Here is a 17421-nt window from a genome sequence, read left to right as displayed (position 1 = left end):
AGACAGCCTATAGGGAGGAGGTCAGAGACCTGGCCGGGTGGTGCCAGAATAACAACCTATCCCTCAACGTAACCAAGACTAAGGAGATAATTGTGGACTACAGGAAAAGTAGCACCGAGCATGTCCCCATTCTCATCGACGGGGCTGTAGTGGAGCATGTTGAGAGCTTCAAATTCCTTGGTGTCCACATCAACAACAAATTAGAATGGTCCAAACACACCAAGACAGTCTTGAAGAGGGCACGACAAAGCCTATTCCCCCTCAGGAAACTAAAAAGATTTGGCATGGGTCCTGAGATCCTGAAAATGTTCTACAACTGCAACATCGAGAGCATCCTGACCGGTTGCATCACTGCCTGGTACGGCAATTGCTCGGCCTCCGACCGCAAGTCACTTCAGAGGGTAGTGTGTACGGCTGAGTACATCACTGGGGCAAAGCTGCCTGCCATCCAGGACCTCTACACCAGGCGGTGTCAGAGGAAGACCCTGAAAATTGTCAAAGACCCTAGCCACCCCAGCCATAGACTGTTCTCTCTACTACAGCATGGCAAGCGGTACCGGAGTGCCAAGTCTTGGACAAAAAGGCTTCTCAACAGTTTTTACCCCCAAGCCATAAGACTCCTGAACAGGTAACCAAATGGTTACCCGGACTACTTGCATTGTGTGCCCTCCCCCTGCTACTCTCTGTTTATCTTATATGCATAGTCACTTTAACTATACATTCATGTACATACTACCTCAATTGGCCCGACCAACCAGTGCTCCCACACAATGGCTAACCGGGCTATCTGCATTGTGTCCCACCACCCGCCAACCCCTCTTTTTACGCTACTGCTACTCTCTGTTCATCATATATGCATAGTCACTTTAACCATACCCACATGTACATACTGCATCAATAAGCCTGACTAACCAGTGTCTGTATATAGCCTTCCTACTCTTATTTTCAAATGTCTTTTTACTGTCGTTTTATTTCTTTACTTACCCACACACACACACACACACCTTTTTTTCGCACTATTGGTTAGAGCCTGTAAGTAAGCATTTCACTGTAAGACTATTTGGAGCACGTGACATAAACTTTGATGTGAAATATTTGGATTCTCACTTTAGCTGGATTACAATATTTTATGAGGCATGAATGTAGCTTTATAGGAACAATTTTGTCCCTTTCGTCCATTAAATTTCAGAATTATACAACTCATACTACCATTCATATTTTATTGCCTGCATATGCTTGATGACTGTATTCAATGCCCTTTTTGGTGTTGGGGGGGTGAAGATTAATTTCACTGCACACATTTCACAGGCCAAACTAAATGGAGAACATCTTTGATGTTTAATAACATGTGAGGTGTCTGTCTACATATAAAGTTATAATATTTTGTTAAAATGATAGTCAGCCATTTGGTGCATGATCACATATTGGCTGACCACTGTCATTTTTTCCCTTTGAATAAGGGATGTAATTTGGCAAACAATAGTTTAATATCAATCCTGTCCCTCACTATAATTATGCGTTACAACATACACACCCCTCGGGTTCATTGTAGGTTCGTACAGGTTTCCTTGACTTGAGAAAAAGTGTAGCTGGCCTCCTCTGTGTTTTCCTTGATGTGAGGAAGAGCGTGTACCTGACCCATGCTCTCAAGGCTGCTTACGGTGTAATAACATTATCTGATCCAGCAGCTGGCTGCTCTCCTCTCTGGTTCGTCCTCGGCACAGCCAGTTTCATCTCCCTGCCAGTGGGCTGCTGTCCTGGCTTGTGTCATCAACAGGGGTGACAGGGAGAAAAAAAGTATGTGGTTGACTTCTCAACCTCACTGGCGTCTCCATTTTGACGCCACCAGTACAGGAAGTTCAGTACAGGAAGCCTATACATCAAGCACATAAGCTGTACGCTTAAAAAAACACCTGCTCTCACAGGCACATAGCACCCAATCTCTATCCCCACACACACACACACACACACACGTACGTTAGATCCTCAGATCGATTCAGTTATTTCTGATTTATTGTTGTATTTGCAAGTCAATGGCTGGCGAGGTTAAATCCATGCACCTACCTTCCATTAAAGAAACAAATATAAGCTCTTTATTTCATCTGATTAGCGGTTGCATTTCACGTACATGTTTAGAAACGGCTTACAGCAAGATAATATTTCACAACAGCTGATGTGGTTTTTGAATATGTTAAAATGTGATGGACTATATATAGGCCTAGCTATACACAGTGTACAAAACAGACACTGTTGGGAGTGAAAATCCCAGCAGCGCTGCAATTCTTGACACACTCAAACCAGCGCGCCTGGCACCTACTACCATACCCCATTCAAAGGCACTTAAATCTTTTTCTTGCCCATTCACCCTCTGAATGGCACACATACACAATCCATGTCTCAGCGGTGTCAAGGCTTAAAAAAAAAAATAATCATATTTTAACCTGTCTCCACCCCTTCATCGACACTGATTTGAAGTGGATTTAACAAGTGAAATCAGTATGGGATCATAGTGTTCACCTGGATTCACTTGGTCAGTCTGTCATGGAAAGAGCAAGTGTTCCTACTGTTTTGTACACTCAGTGTATGTGTTGAATGTACAGTAGAGTTTTTTTCCACCCTATTTCTTATTCAAGCCCTGTGTCCTGCCCTTCAGCCTGACCCCCTGAGATCTTTGAAGCCTTAGCGCTCTCCCCTTTCCCACCTTAATTGTTTGCTGTCACCCACCCAGCTTACTGCCAACTCTTTAGCCCATGAACTTCACAATGCCCTTTGCTTCCCCGTTAAAAGTTCACAGCGTTAATCCCAACCTGACATCATTCAAGCCATTCTGTCCAAGGAATCCTTTCTGTCAGTGTTTCCCCGCTATGGGTCCTGCTACAGGTCCAACAGACAGTTGTGATTGGTCTCTGAAGATAGTAAAAACATGGCCGTGGCTTAGCATAGCAGAGAGAGTATTACATAACATTTTGTGTCTCCTTATGTTACGGGGTGAAAACATTTTAGGGCACACAAATCCGAAATAAATGCAATTGTCAAAATAGAATGCTGCTAACCGAAGAGAGTCACCTTACCTTCATACTTAAAACCTAAATCGATGTGGGCATTAACGTGGTTCATCAACAATTATGCATAATACTTGGAGGCACGTTTGGTTCCCAGCTGATTAGTTACACCGTGATACTTTCACAAATCATCTGATCCAGGAAGGAATTTTCCGAATGACTGCCAAGTGACGAAGAGCTGTTGGGCTGTTGCATTGCATGCACTATCACAAGTGCTGTAAAAAAGGTGTTTGCAAGCAGGGACGAACTGGGAGTAAAAAAAATAATTTAAAAAAAGAAGAAAAAAAAGGCCCTGGACTTTGATCCAGACCGGACCACCAAAACCGGCCTCCGTATACTCCACCACGGCTGCCCTGCTAATGCACGTACACACACACACACACACACACACACACACACGATCAGCCCCTAATACAACCACATAGCTGGATCACAACCATTGATCACTATGCAGTACTACTTTAAAAAGGCTGCAGAACACACACAAACGCTGCACATTGTTATAAAACTTCTACAGAACACACTGTATTTGTCATGATTGAACTACCTCGCATCACATGAAGCCTAGAGTGAAAAAGAGACTCAAATATACACAATACTTACTGAGACATAGAACTGTAACTGCTGCTCAGGGTCAGCTGGCTGGCTTTAAGTCATGGGAGTACACCTTCCAAAAAACAATGGTTGAACACCTCTCCAAACATAGAACGTTATAAGGGCACAGGGCGAGACCCAGATGCAGAAACGGGAGGCAGATGGTTCGAGTCTCTGATATTTATTATAATCCAAGGGGCAGGCAAGAGAATGGTCGTGGACAGGCAAAAGATCATAAGCAAGGTCAGAGTCCAGGAGGTACAGAACGGCAGGCAGGCTCGAGGTCAGGGCAGGCAGTATGGTCAGGCAGGTGGGTTCAGAGTCAAGACAGGCAAAGGTCAAAACCAGGAGGACTAGAAAAAGAGAGATAAGAAAACCACATTGGTTGACTTGACAAGACAAAATGGTAACAGAAAACAGGGAACACTGGAAAAAAATACCCAGGGACTAATGGGGAAACGGGTGACACCTGGAGGTGGGTGGAGACAATCACAAAGACAGGTGAAACAGATCAGGGTGTGACCAACGTAACCTATAAGAGAGCAGCACAAGCCATCATGAGTCATGATTCATCTACATCACCTGAAGCCCGAAGTAATAAAGAGATGCTATAATATCCACAATACTCACTGAAACATAGAACTGTCTAACTGCTGCTCAGTGTCAGGTGGCTGTCTCCACGCTGTCAAAGTATTGGATAGCAAAAATGAAAGAAAGAAAAAGAGACATAAGAAATGTAGGAGTAAAATAATGGTAAGTAAGCAAGTTACAGGAAATATGTCGCAACTACCTTGTGGAGGAGCAATTTTCTCAACAGCTTGCTTTTCTCTGCAACTCTATCGATCACCATGTCAGTATCTAGGGCTATTAGGATGTCCTTCTTGGTGGCCATCAGCATGAAGGCCTCTAGGTGTTCTGTGAGAGAGTGCTCCTGAGTCTGCTCTTGATATACTTTAAAGTAGAGAAACTTTGCTCACAAGCTACCTGGGTAACTGAGAGGGTGAGTAAGAACTTGTATCCAAGGCCAAGGATATGATATGCATCAGTCAGCAGGTTGTACCGTGTCTGCATCTGGTAACACAGTGGACATTCTTTGCAGGATGAGCAGCATTTATTCTTCATTTCCACCTCACCTTCATTTCCATCAGGGCCATCCTCCCCTGTCCTGGTCATGTATTTCTCCAATCCTGAACTTTTCGGTCTTTCCCACTGTACAGTGAGGCTACTCAGCTCACACTGCAAATTGTCAACAGTTCGGCTATCAAATCGTAGAAAACATTTGCTGAGCTCTTGAAGGGCTGTCTCTGGAAGACCATTGGATGTTATTTGGGAGAAGTTTCTAGGGTCCAGAAGGGCTAGATCAGCATATAGAGTACCATGAGACAGTATCCATAGGCGCTTTCTATTTGTGACTGTATCCATAATTTGATTGTGGCCTTTATAGGCACTCTCTGCCTCTGTCAAACCTTCATCTTGAGCCACATCTCCAGACATGATTTCCTTTTTTCTGGCCTGTTTCTGTGGCAGTGGCTTCCACCTCTTCCAGCTCTGTGTCCTCATCCTGTTCTTTTGATCTTCTTATTTGCAAACTGAACAAATGTGTCTATAGCTGCCTTAATGGTGTCAGTCTCTTGACATGCCTTTTCAGGGTTTCCTGTGTAGCCACAACCATTCGATGGGCAGACATGATGTCCAACCCACTTGTCTGCAGATATTTGGACAGTGGTGACGTGTTCTCAAATATCTGAAGAAATATTTGAGCTGTCGGTATCGTCTCATACCAGAGAAGAGCCTCAATAAATCCTCTTGCCTTCACCCAAACAGTTGTCTTCATGTTGGCCTGTCCTTGTATGGCTGATGGTGTGAGGAGTACTTCAACATAGAGACCCTGGTCTGGTTTTCCAAAGGATCAAAAGACCTTCTTCAAAACACTATCCTTAGCCCACCAGCGTGTTTCTCCGATTGGAGATAGGTGTCTGTGTCACGTGTCCTGGCTCTTCTTCTCCCAAACATCCATCCTTTGGTAGCATTCACGGAGTAACACAGCAATGTCTTTCAAGCAGATGTCATACTTTCCCAGCAGTAATATCATCTCCAAAAAATGACTGTGATCGATACTGGTGTCTTCTAATGTATACGCAGCCTCAGACGGCATCCCCTTGTAACTGCCAATGACTTTCACTATGTCTACGACATGTTCCAACACCTGCCTTCTCCTGCATACCTGCTCTCTGTGGGCAGACACCTGACTGCCACTGAGCAGACTTTGAATGTCTGCTTTGGAGGACCTTAAAAAGTATGCCTCAGCACTACTTCGGTGCATGTTGCTCTTCTCATTCTCTTCTACCCTTTGGTGAACATGTTTCCAATCCGTCATTCCACTCATAAAAATACTGCTGTCAGACTTCGCAAATGCCATACAAATTGAACACATGGCTTTCTTTGTATGACAGCCATTTCCGATTGGTGCCGTCTTTAAAACAGAAAACCCTCTGTACCACAGTTTTTTATTTATTTTGTATTTATTCCTGCATAGGGTGGAAACAATTTTGTTGTTTTTAGGTCATCTGACTTGGGTCTCTTGAAATAATCAAAAGTTTGTCTGGCATCCTGGCCTTCCCTGACTCCTCTCTTCCACTGAAACTGGACTGGGCCTGTCATCAACATCAATGCTCACATCCACTGAAACTGGACTGGACCTACCATCAACTTGGATATGAATAAAATAATATATAAAGGCCCAATTTTGGAGAACTACAAAAACACAGCAGCAGCCCCACTATTTCATATCAAGTGAATGAATGACAACACAACACGTTTTTTTGTGTCTTTACTCACCGTTCACACCGGACTGTTGGCATGATGTTGAGTTTCAATGCGTTGTCTAGTAAGAGGCGAAGTGGTAGGAACCGTGGTGATGAGGATCATAGCTAGCAAATCACTGTAGCCATATTCTCCCGCACAAAATATGAATTTGAGAGGGAAAGGACTTCATTGGTTTTACAATATGTATACTATTTGCCACCAATGGCTGTATAGACATGAAATAAAATTCGCTAATCAACGTTTGTATATGTCTAATGAAATTTAGCATTTAGAACGACAAGGCAAAAGCAATCAGAATCAAATGAAAATGCTAAAATGTATACAACATCAAGTGATTGCCATTTCCCACAAAATCCCCACAGGATGGTGACATCTAGGCATTCAGAGCTTTGTTAGGTGTCAAATTTGAGTTTTTCCGCTAGCCGGTTTGAACACTGGGGGGGTTCGCCTGCATGTATAATGCAGGCGGACCACCGGCCCAGAGATTGACCAGCCCACCTGGAATTCTCCTGGTGCTCCCAGTGGCCAGTCCGTTACTGTTTGTGAGGAATGTCCAGAATATTTTGGTGTCTCATTCATTATGCCAGTGAAGACGGTTGTGCCTAGATCCACATTGGATCTATTATCCCTAGTGAATTGAGGTTGATCATCTGTTGTATGCTTAATTTACAGCATGGCCTCGTTAGATATAACAGAAAGCACCCAGGTAATATGTTCTTGTGCCTCGGATTGGACACCGATTCTACTGTGCGCATGTGTATAGGATAGACTATTGCACAACACCCAACGCTATTCCTATTACTTATTCTGGATATAATGACAAATGACATAGCATAGGCTTATTCACATTATGATCTGGTAATGAAATAATTTGACATACATTTTGTTTTCCATGTTACACCTGCAATTTTAAACAATACAAGGGGCCTGAATTAGCCTACTTGAACTTAAATGTGGAGCTCAGAAATGCAAGTACTGGAATAGACCTACCTTGAAACTAAATTTGGTGCTTGAAAAGTCCTTGTAATTATTGTAGCCAATTTATACGTTTTCCTGCTCCCTTATTGTCCATGATTTCATAAAAAAAAACAAGTTTTGTAAGAGATGTGGCCACTTTCGTTTGTTTACCGCTGCTTCAATTGAAGGGTGTTGCGCTACTCTGTTGCGGTGAAACCACATGCGGTTATTATGAGGACGACAACATCTAATGTTGGCTTCAAATTGGTGTGATGCACACAATGTATGGTCACATTTGTGTTTTTGTTTAGTTTCTTTGGTCATATTTGTGTTCATGTATTGGGGAAGAATGCTTTTACTGAAATGTTAATGATACCACTATTCATGGCTTTATGTGTATCTGCGTTGCCCATATAGGCTACACAGTTGTATCAAGTTGGTTGGATGTCGTTTGGGTAGTGGAACATTCACACGGTAAATTGTTGAGCGTGAAAAACCCAGTAGCTTTGCAGTTGACACAAACTGGTGCGCCTGGCATTTACTACCATGTCCCGTTCAAAGGCACTTAAATCTTTTGTCTTGCCCATACACCCTCTGAATGGCACACAAACACAATCCATGTCTCAATTGTCTCAGGGCTTAAAAATAATGTTTTAACCTGTCTCCTCCCTTTCATATACACTGATTTTGAAGTGGATTTAACAAATTACACCAATAAGGGATCATAGGTGCGGCAGGTAGCCTAGTGGTTAGAGTGTTGGACTAGTAACCGAAAGGTTGCTAGATCGAATCCCTGAGCTCACAAGGGAAAAAATCTGTCGTTCTGCCCCTGAACAAGGCCGTTAATCCACTGTTCCTCGGCCATCATTGAAAATAAGAATGTGTTCTTAACTAACTTGCCTAGTTAAATAAAGATGATTTAAAAAAATAAAAATATCTCCCACCTGGAATCATCTGGTCAATTTATATGATGGAAAGAGCAGGTGTTATAAATGTTTTCAGTATTAGGGATGCACAAAATTTTATATACTCAGTATTGATTTATTTGAATCTCTTTTCGTCCCCATTTGGACTAATCTTCCAAGAGTCCTTAAACATTAAAATACAATTTAGAACACGCTCCTAGCTCCATTCGAACAACTGACTCAAGAAATAAGCTCATCAACTGCGTCTGTAGCAGACGTGATACCCTATGTAATGGCATTGAAATGCCGTCTCAAAAAACTGCCGACAAAGACCTGGGGTTAACTTGCAAAAGTACTCTACAAGAGGCTGTGAACAAGCGATTTGGTGGCATTCTCTCTGAGCCTCTTTACTGTGTCGCCACTATGCTCGATGCTAGGTACAAAGACCGCTACTTCGATGCAGACAAGAAACGGGGTTTACATTAAATGTTAGACACAGCTGGACAAGATGGAAACGGACACAGTGATAGTGCACACTGAGGAAGGAAGAGAGGCCTCGGACAGACAGAGCTGACACTTCACTGCCTGACATGTATGGATGAAATCCTGGTTGAGACTGAACAAATTAAAACAATGAAACAGCACAGCAATAAGTGAAAGAAATAAGTTTTGATTATATTGGTAATGGGGACATAGGTAAATGCCAACAAAGCTTTTTGGTGTGTGTTTGTACTAGAATGCTTAAAAAAGGCCTCTAAAATGTTTAGTATCGGTATCAGCCCCAAATGTAATATCGGTGCATCCCTATTCAGTATATTGTCCTAGGCCTATGGGTCAACTTGCATATATTCACTTTTATTCTTCTAAGTATACATGTGGAACTGCATGAAAATCCTATTTATTTTGTTTCTAACCATTTTGAAATTTCGATCCCAATGTCACAAATTGGCCCCATTTATTTATAGATAGCCCCATACACACACACACAACTATTTCCCAATCTGTTTGTTGGATAACGGTAAACACCTTTTGTAACAAAGTTGGCATAATCTGTACACCGCTTGTATAACATTACTACCACCGTGATTGGATTGAGCAAGGACAGGTGTACTGCCGTCTAGTATTTAGATCGGGCACCATATGCAACTTACACATTAGGGACCACATGGACAAGCCATACGTGCATCCCAAGCCCCCACCTGTGGAAATATGCCAAAACATGACATGTCAATTCAATGGAAAATGGATAGGAAAGTTCATAGCTGCTGATATATTATCTACCTGTCCAGAGTTTGTCCAGAGTTACACCACATTTTTACTGGATGATTTTGATCAATTAATATGAATTTTCTTCTAAGCTAAGCAGCAATAGTTTTATATAGATTATAGAAAGAACTGGACATACAAGAAGAATCACTCTTCAAGGACGTTGTCATGAGGCTAGAAATGCCAAAGACAGCTCTTTAGACTGATTTTAGTATATTGATACCTAATTCCAATCCAGAAAAAGCAATCCTAAAGTTCATTCAAAAGTGGTCCATCAGTCTGTTAAACATTGGCCATCATGATAGACATTATTGGTTTGAGTCTTGTTTTAGCTCAATAGCAAGCAACGTCTAAGGACATGTACCCTCTGATGAACAGCTGAAATACGTATGGCGTTAGAAAACACCTTAGTCATTCATCAGTCAGAGCTCATCAGTGATACGGATGGGTAAGCTAAGCCTTCCCGTTTTATCATCCAGCATCATAGCACATCATTAAGCCTTGAGTTTGACCTCGGCCGCTGCTATCAGAGAATACGGCACCTTGTTTCCCTAGACGCGTGTCTATCTGGATGACATATTTATGGAGAGGATTTGCTACAGTATGTGCTATGTACAGTAGTGGTTGTTACAGTATCTCTGACAAACCTCAAGTATGGACATAGAGGTTGTCCTTTAATTAATGTTAGAGGTCACAGGAAAACAGTTCTAAGGCCAGGCCAGTCAACTGAGATAAAAGCAGTTGATTAAACAGTTGATTATGTTTGAGCTTTTCCATGGCAACGGATTTATGCTGACTCTTTAAAATGTATACCGAACAAAAACGTTGATTTCAATATTTAATAAAACTTAGAACTCTATGCACAAGGACTACTTTTTACAATTTTCACAGATTTTTTACAAAAACACAATTACTGGAAGAACTGTGCAGATAGCAAACAGAATAAAAATGAAGGAGATTTTACCATAATTCTGTTACCAAACTTTGCATCTGCACAGTTTTTCCAGTATTTTTTTAAAATATTTTTTATTTTACTCTGTAAATTGTTCAAGGTAGTCATGGTGCATAGAGTTGTCTGGTTTGTAAAACTTTTTAAATCAATGGTTTTTGTTTGGAATACATTTTAAAGTGAAAAATCTGTCTTTCAGCATGATTCCATTATCGTGGAATTGCCCTTTATGCTCTCTAATGACACATCAACAGTAGGCCTATACACTGAGTATACAAAACATTACCAACACCTGCAATTTCCATGACGTAGACTGACCATGTGAATCCAGGTAAAAGCTATGATCCCTTATTGATGTCACTTGTTTTAAATCCACATAAATCAGTGTAGAAGAAGGGGAGGAGACAGGTTAAAGAAGGATTTTTAAGCATTGAGACATGAATTGTGTATGTGTGCTATTCAGAGGGTGAATGGGTAAGACAAAAGATTTAAGTGCCTTTTGAATGGGGTATGGTAGTAGCTACCAGGCGCACCAGTTTCTCTCAAGAACTGCAACGCTGCTGGGTTTTTCATGCTCAACAGATTCTGTGAGAAGTATTGGAGTCTACATGGGCCAAAATCCCTGAGGTACGCTTTCGACACCTTGTAGATTCCGTGCCCCGACGAATTGAGGCTGTTCTGAGGGCTAAAGTGGTGGGTGGAAGTGAAACTCAATATTAGGTGTTCCTAATGTTTGGTATACTCTGTGTAGGTTGTTAGATATCTCAAGAAGTCAAAGGCTTTACACTCAAACTTAATGCTAAATACTGTCTTCTAAGACCTCTTGCAACACTGAAAAGTATAAAGGTAGTGAAGATGGTGGCATGATAGTACTTTTGAAAGTGTACATTACATTTTGGGTGGGCAATGCCAACCCCCCCCCCCATGGTCCTATTCTGTTTATGTCCTAGGCCGGGTGAGTGGGACTTCCGTTAAACTGATACCAGATCAGTATTATCCCCAGAATTCCATATTCCTGCAGAAAAAACACAAAGTTAAATGAATCAATTATGTCCAGAAAGTTCCTCCTGGCCTACCCTGCTGTCATCGCTCATAATTTACAGCCTCTCCTCTCCATCCTTTCTCTAATTCACATGGTAGAAATAGCCAGCTCTTACATACTTACTCTGCCTTTCTCTTCACCATGGAGCCATACATTGATTGGGTTTTGAGGAGGAATAGGGCCCATTACAGTGTTGTCATATGATTAGATGAAACACTGTCTTCATATGATCTTTTAATGAGTACTTAATAAAGATGAGCCAGGGCTTGGGGAGGATGGCCCATGTCATAAGGATAGGATCTTCTTACTGTGGGCCTCTAAAGGGAGTTTTTTGGGGGGAAGTCGGTGTGTACGAACTGAGGCAATGATTTCTGTGTTAGCCCACCAATTGGGCTTGAGTCTGCCTTTTTTGGCATCAGGTTCCCTCCCCTCTCTCTACCAAGACTTTGCTCTCTTCACAAGGGCCTGAGTCAAAGACCTGTCAATCCCAACCACTATAAACATAAGGGAAACCTAAAGAAGAAGAGGATACATTTTCAAAAGCAAGGACACTTCACCTTTGTATGATCTCTCTCATGAGAGTGTGTGTAACTCAGGCTTTTGTAACTGTATCTTCACTGATATCCCTACTGGCACTGACCACTTGTGGAACAGCATTTTGCACTGAATGTGGTGCCTGAAACATTTCTTAAAGTGTCATGTACCTCGTATAAACATTGCTACTGTGCGGTGCCTTTTCTGTCCCCAGGAAATATTGCTTCTTATTTAGAGTAAAATGTGGATTCCAAAAGGCTTTAAATTTAAGGTGAGGTGTCCTTTACCTTAACACAAAAATATGGATCTTTAAAAGGGAATTTTATGCATTTTGAACACTTTCTTTTCAGTGTATGTAGGCGTTTTTGGAGTTATTCATCAACTTCCACAAGAAATATTAGCCGTAAGATACAAAATTTAAAATCTTTCTTCATTGATTTTAGTCCTAGATAAATTCTCTCAATGTTTTTTTCATGATTATTGTCTTTTATTATTATGAAGATTTTCTGTGCGTGCCTAATATCACTTTCCACCCTGTTAGTTTGTTAAAATTCTCCATTTAAGAAATCAACCCCTTCCTACAATGACACCACATTCAGGAAGTGTCATAATTTCTTTGGTGGAAAAACAATGGTGCAAAGTTAAAACTGAGTGTTTTTATATTAATTTAGCAATTTTTTTCAGGTGGATATTCTGTATGTCCCACTCATTTCTGCCCTGTTAGGATAAATTACAGAGAATTATCATTTTAAAATGTAAAAATGTGTTTGATAGAGAAGTTAAAATCCTGTCCAAGCGTTCATTATGTTAGCTCAGTCTTGTTCACTCACAGAGCTATGGCTAATTTAGGCTCCAAATTTCCACCCTGTTAGGTACCACCCACTGGCGTAACGCAGTTTCTCTGGTCCCCTGCAACGTTGGAATTCACTGTCCATGGTGCTGAAATTGTGGCATGTCTATGCGGCTGCATGCCTATCGACTCAATAATAGGCTTTGCGTTGCAAGGGCTTTGCATTAGCTAATGGAAATTGTTTATTGGTAGGCCTATTTGGTTGTCTTTTTCTCATGTTAAGCCTAACATTTCAGGAAGCTATACACGGTGTCGCAATGCTGCCATTTTTAGACAGCTGGCGGGTGGCAATAATGTAATTACTCGTTCAGTAATTAAAGTTACATTCAAACATTGCAGATTGAAAAATAAATGTTAAATGCAACAGAACACTAATCAGCTACCATTTTTTATATACAACTGTCCTGTATAGGCTACCTGAACCTGCATGACATGAGCCATCCTGTAACGGCTGTTGAATGGAGTAGACCAAGGCGCAGAGTGGTGAGTGCTCATCATTTAATATATATATTCTGAGAACACAATAAACAAAGAGAAAACGACAGCCAAACAGTTCTGTCAGGTCTACTAAACAGAAATTAGCCACCCACAAAACCCAAAGGAAAACAGGCTACGTAAGTGTGGCTCCCAATCAGCGACAACGATGTACAGCTGTCCCTGATTGCGAGCCATACCAGGCCAAAACAAAGAAATACCAAACATAGAAAAAAGGACATAGAATGTAACCCCAAAACACACAGAAAAACACGCCCTGACCAAACTACAATAACAAATAACCCCTTTTACTGGTCAGGACGTGACACATCCTCACACACTCTCCCAGATTGGATAGAAAGTTGTGTGTAAAACCTGTCTATTAATGCGAAATAATACAGCCAGTCCACCCTCAAAACTCTAGGTTACTAGGGATCGTTTCGTTATGCTGTGTACTGTCTATAGCTATATACCATATTTAGCCGCTTTTTACAAACGTTTTATAAAAATGACACTTTAAATAGAAAAGTAGTAGTCTTTCCTGCAACATTGTACATTATACTATATGTCCATTGCACTGCACACAATTTAAACTTAGTCTTGAATGATGCATGCCAAGATATACCAGTATGAATGAAATGGCAAACAGCTTTTTTTTGTTCATGCCCTCAAACTGTTGTCTGCTAAAGATGCTAATCTGTTTGTGTCTGCCAATTTATTGGCTGCTGGCAACTAAAGAGAATGAGAGGCTCAATTGAAAATGTTACTGAACTGCTGTATTTGAAGCACAACTCCCTTCTTCCCAGTTTCCCTGATGTTGCTACGGCAATCAAGATGTTTTTACCATCCCTGTAACTGTCGATTCTGCTAAAACTCATAAGCAAGTACTTAAGAAGCATTAAGCTCTTGGTCTGATATGAATTTTGAACACCTGAGTAAGCGCCATTCATTACACTAGCGCCATCGTAGCCTTGACCACTGCATTTGTTCACTGATATCCCCTTATACTTTTGTCATGACTGGGTCAGATCAGAATGGGTTAGATCAGACTGGTGGGGGGGTGTTAGTAACCAGGCTGCTCTCTTTCCCACAGAGAGGAGAGGGGGAGCTGCTGGATGGTCACCGTTCACACCCTGCTGTAAATCTCTAGAGGGGGAAACTTTCTCTTTTCACTCTCTAGTATTGGCTAAAGCAGTGGTCGCCAACCAGTCGATCGCGATTGATCTCAAGGCATTCCTAGTTGATCACCAAATATTTCTGTAGAAAAGCCAACGAACGATAAAGGCTGGTGCTCCTTTTTTTAAATCGTGTTGAACTGTTGCCATTAGGTGCACTTGATTCAAATGTCCTGCACAACGGGTAAGCAAAGTGTTCCCATGAGTCAAACTCTGCGGTGGACCCGGAAAATCTGTGACTAAATCGAGTGCACCTACTGTGCTGCCCAATCGGATAGCTCAAATCACCGTGGCTACAGAGCTTCCATGACCCTGGCCACTGCCAGGTTTAATAGGCTACAAGCCTATGTAAGATTTAATAACTTTTAAAACCATGACCACAGGGAGACTGTCAATGAATACAACGAAGAGCTGCTGTTTTAATGAGTGAGTTTAAGTTTATATTCAGCACTGTCACTGTTTTTATTCAACACTATTACAAAACGTGCTTCTCCGTACTTCCGCTCAGGCCACAGCTGCAATGAATGAGTAGCCAAGTATCGATAGCCCTGCGTTTTATTGTTATTAGCAGCTCGTCATGTCGATTTTAATATTAAGGAATATTTAACTTTCTCTGGTCATAACATGAATTTGTGCATGAGGCAGATGCGGTGCGACTCGAGTTTCGCCATCAGGTGGAAGACTGTGTCCCCTCTCTCTGATCAGTCTCACCGGAGGAAAGGAAGGAGAGAGCAGGGAACGTGAGAGGCAGTTGGGAAAATGTTTTTGAACAGTCATCCAATTCTGAATTCCAAGTTGGAAACTCGGGCATCTTTCTAGAGCTCTGACTTTTCGACCTGAAGATCACTGACCTCGTGATTTGACCTCGTGTACCATCAGTCCATTAAAATAAAAAAGCAATTAATTTCCATTCATGCTCCACAGTGCCTCACAAGTGCTAAACCAACTGATCTATTTTGTTATCAAAGCTCGAGATTTGAAATATAATATGGTCTGATTAACAATATTGGCAGGCAATCATATAGCCAATATCCAGGGATAATGTATTAGGCCAACTGCCCAAACCTCATTCCTACAAAACTGGTTTGTATCAGGTTAATGTAAAAAAAAAAAAAAAAATCTGAGCAGTAGGTCTCAGCTTGCTTTTTGACTGCGAAAGTGATCTTGACTCAGAAAAGGTTGGTGACCACTGGGCTAAAGAAATGTATTTTGTCTTCAGAGACTGTTGCACACCCAAAACTCTAATGCCCAAAAAGTGAATAATGGAACAATAATTCTAACAAAGAATTTGGGGAATGGTCAGTGGGTAGATGTAGAAAACTAATGTCATTGTTTTTCATTTTGTGATGTCATTAAAAACTGTATGAACGAAATCCTGTAATTTGGCAAGGATAATCCCTTTGTCAAATTTCCATCCAGTAAGTTGTCTGTGTGATATGAACATTTATTAAAGTATTTTTGTTAAGATAGGAATGAGATTTTAGGAGTCATAAGAGAACTTCTAATCATATCCTTTTCACATTATATAGCCACACCCTGAGTGAGGTCAGAAGAGCATGTCAGTATGATGGAACTGTCCTTTTCGACCAGAGTGCTTAAAGTGATTGGCTCCGACAGAGAAACAGCGAACAGCATTAACACATAAATACATTAATGATTAATACAGGTATATGATTAATGTGAGGACAGTCCTAGAATGTATCGCTGATAAGTGACTGTCGTTTTTCTCTCTCTCTCCTCCCCACCCCTCTTCATTTGTTGTGTATAAGCTGCCATATTTTGTCAGTCCACTAGGGACCTTTCTTCTCATGTATTGTGTGTATGTTATCCTGTTTTCTTTTTAATTAGCTAGTAAATAAATAAACCAATTGCTGGGGTACTGAATCATGAGTAAGGTTTTTTTTCCTGATGCATGAGGTTACGACGTTCAGAGTTAGGATATGATTAGAGGTAATGCTTAATAAGATATATATATATCTCGTAGAGTTTAATTCGTGAGATGGTGACTCTTTAAACAAACTCTTCTGTGGTGCCCCAAATTCCTAATGAGTTAGTTGTTACATGATTAATTTAATCGGGTAACAACTAAACATAGTTAATGGATTAAATAAATAACAGTTATCAGATTAAAGAAAGTAAAGTTACGACACTTTTATTAATTTTATTTGTTATTTTTCACTTTTTCTGTCACATTCCTGAAGCCCAAGAAACAAACGCTCAGCTTCCCAGAACATATGGAAATTAAAAAGGTTTATGAATTACTTTTTGGAGGGTTACTGTCAATATGTTTTATTAAATAAAAAGAATAGACATTGATGACAGGCTCATGGGGTGTCCGGTAAACCAGTGGTTCCACCCTGTTAGAATTATGTACCTAACAGTTTGGAAAATGTATCTAAAAAAAGTGCCCGAGCTTGACCAATATGTTTTTCTGACTGTCAAACGTCCTTTTTCTGATAGAATACAAAAACATCCCCAAAAGTTATGAGGTCCAAAAGTAACCGCATTGTAGGGATGACCCAAACTCCTTTGACATTGACATACATGATCATGGGAAAATATGCATAATGTACCCCTCTATGCGTCACACAAATTTGTCTTCAATAGTTCGTTATGCAGACACCTTGCATTATGTGGAGAATCTTTCTTGCCTGCATTTAGCTGATCTAGGGTGTAATCATTAGTCCAACAGTTGCAAACAAGAGAATCTATTGGACAAATTCAGATATGTTTATTCCCGTTTTGTTTGCTTCCGTTTAAGAAACATTTTTCACCAGAATCGACGGA

At 40.9% G+C, this 17421-nt stretch overlaps 1 long non-coding RNA gene across 1 annotated transcript; it reads left to right on the top strand.

Annotated features, from left to right (window-relative positions):
* Positions 1–3983: 3983 nt before the first annotated feature.
* On the top strand, positions 3984–16247 carry LOC123727818 (uncharacterized). Its single transcript, XR_006759749.1, has 3 exons — positions 3984–4409; positions 13398–13468; positions 14553–16247. It is a non-coding gene; the product is annotated as an uncharacterized lncRNA (long non-coding RNA).
* The last annotated feature ends 1174 nt before the right edge of the window (positions 16248–17421 follow it).

The sequence above is a fragment of the Salmo salar genome, chromosome ssa16 (genome assembly GCF_905237065.1).
Source record: "Salmo salar chromosome ssa16, Ssal_v3.1, whole genome shotgun sequence".
NCBI classification, from domain to species: domain Eukaryota; kingdom Metazoa; phylum Chordata; class Actinopteri; order Salmoniformes; family Salmonidae; genus Salmo; species Salmo salar.
The sequence above is the reverse complement of the archived record's forward strand: the minus strand, read 5'-3'. Positions and strand labels throughout refer to the sequence as shown.